Source organism: Aplysia californica, unplaced genomic scaffold (assembly GCF_000002075.1).
Source record: "Aplysia californica isolate F4 #8 unplaced genomic scaffold, AplCal3.0 scaffold00624, whole genome shotgun sequence".
Taxonomy (NCBI): Eukaryota; Metazoa; Mollusca; class Gastropoda; order Aplysiida; family Aplysiidae; genus Aplysia; species Aplysia californica.
Genome location: NW_004797894.1, coordinates 444,503 through 446,980, shown reverse-complemented (window position 1 = coordinate 446,980; position 2,478 = coordinate 444,503). Strand labels below are relative to the sequence as shown.

At 43.0% G+C, this 2,478-nt stretch overlaps 1 protein-coding gene across 1 annotated transcript in view; it reads left to right on the top strand.

Annotated features, from left to right (window-relative positions):
• The first annotated feature begins 1,622 nt into the window (after positions 1 to 1,622).
• Positions 1,623 to 2,478, top strand: part of LOC101848315 (zinc finger protein 91) — a 20,524-nt gene continuing 19,668 nt past the window's right edge. Inside the window, exon 1 of the mRNA XM_035972248.1 lies at positions 1,623 to 1,819. The gene's annotated coding sequence lies outside the window, so the exon portion shown is untranslated. The remainder of the gene's footprint in view (positions 1,820 to 2,478) is intronic.

Genomic DNA, 2,478 nt, shown 5'->3' with positions numbered 1-2,478 from the left:
TTTTTACACAACCCCCTCCCCCTCCTCTTTTTTACACAACCCCCTCCCCCCTCCTCTTTTTTACACAAATCCCTCCCCCCTCCTCCTCTTTTTTTCACAACCCCCTCCCACCTTCACCCCACGTCCACCTTCAATCAAGAACACTCCACCAGTTCAGTCAGGCTTAGGTACAGTCTCTCCCATCCATTCAGACAGAGAGTCAACATCTAAAGGTCTATCTATCATTTGATGAAAGACTGGAGATATATTTGGCACTGATCCTTGAAATTAATTTCACCCATCCTACCCCTTTTGACTACAGATGATAAATATAGACGCCATTGAGATAGCTGGGACACTGCATCATACATCAGACATTTTCCTGTGAAAGCCATCATAACCCCAATAGCATAATCATAGGAGACAAAGAAATGAGAACTATGTGTGCAATTCTTTTAGTTTAAAATGGAATTGTTGGTTTTAATCCATTTTGTACGACACATGAAAAAAAGGTAGGGGGTGGGGGTAAAGCCGGGGAGATTGCAACCAGAATGACGACAGTGTACACTTCAGGCATAAAAATAAAACAATCCTATGATTAAATGCTACACTTAAGAGTTTGTTCTGTTTTTATAATTAATTCACTCCGGATTGGTTGCTAGGCTCTACTCTTGGCACAACATCCCCATTTTCCCACACAGGTAACGAAACCATCCTTCCTCCTACCCCTTTCATACACCAGCATTATGGATGCTATAATCAAAAGCGTTTTCTTTTCACCACCCTCACGTCATCCCATTCTCTCTATCCCACTCCAACCATTCTCCTTCTGTTACCCGAACTACCCTGGTTCACCTCACCCTTTTCACATCGACTTATCATTCCCATCTAATGCACGACTCGCAAACTGTCAAAATCCGAGCCAGGCGCCTTTGTTTGCTTTCTTGTGCAAATACATTTACAATAAAAGCCCCGGTGATTGATGGGGCTCCGGATTGATTGCACGGGGCGCCACAAAGACGCCCTGACACATGATTGACAATGCGCAATGAAAGCTTTGATTGATGTCTTTAGAACAAACAGCAGATGTTCGGATTCCTCCAATATTCCACGCTCGCTAGGCAGCATTATCGGGTGATTTTTCTGCCACGGTTTCAAAAGCTAAAAAGAAAAGGATGAGGGGATTCTGCACGGTGGAACAAGGGAATGTAGGTAGCTGTAGTAATTTTCATACCTCCGTGTTCTCCCCAACACGCGAGCACGGCCCGACGCACTGGGGGGGTTTGTTGACAAACACTCCGCGAGACGGTGGCACGCGCTGACTGACGGCGAGTCGCTCTCTCGCTTCGCGGAACCCGTCGGTAGCGGTAGAAAAAGTAGTAGTAGTAAGCGCTTTCAATGGCAATCCAACATTCTTAATTAAACAACAGAGAAAAGCGGTACTTACATATCAACACATTTTCCACCAAGAAACACATCAGTAGTAGAATAGAAACACTGCCACTCAAAGCGGAAAAAAATACGGCCCTCGATCCGTTTCGCTTGGAGTCTCGTCCCCTTTCCAACCTCTCGACCTGCTATCCAAACCAACCTCCAAAATTTGACCCGGAAACGAAGCCTTTCGTAGGGTCGAAGGTTGTCCCAGGACAGTATGGCATTGCGCATGCTTCGTGACACACTTTCCTCATTGCTGTGGTAGAGACGCCATTTTACACTTTTTATCAACTTTTCAGTTCGAAAATATTAAAACAATAAGAATGCTATGTTTTCTATTTTAGCATCATTTGGACGCCAGTTTAACATTATATTTTTTTTCCTGTGATTTTATACTGCAAAACAGGTATGATAGTATTAAACTTGCGTTTAAATCGGTCAATTTTCTTTCTTTCGACCGTACACCATTTTCATAAATTTAGCCGTTTCGGGCATCCATCGTACACAGTCAATGTGATAATGAAAACAAGAATGATTTGAGCCTCATACTTTTGTATTTTGCTTACTCGTCAGCTGATTGGGTCACCGAGTTCGCAGAAACAGGGGGTCGTCTCTCTCTCTCTCTCTCTCTCTCTCTCTCTCTCTCTCTCTCTCTCTCTCTCTCTCTCTCTCTCTCTCTCTCTCTCTCTCCGACTTTGATCAAATTATTGTGCCATACATTCTGATTCTCAGTCGATAGGCCTATCTTCCAAATAACTGGATTATCTAAATAAGTCTTGATCTGGGTGTGAAATCAGTTGACTTAGACTTGATAGTAAACTAGATCTAGATATAGATCTAGATCTATATTCTATATGCAGGTTTAGTCTTTGGACCAATATTGACTAGAATCTACTTAACTTTGATTCTACGTTCTTGGCTCGACCTCGACGGCTTACACAGAATATGTTCCATAGTTCTTTTTAGATCTAGACCTCTAGACTCTTGGCTGAAGGTGTTGAAGGTTAATTTTAGCTTAGAAGAAGGGGATAAACTTCTACTGTTAGAAGGCCGGCAATGTGTCAG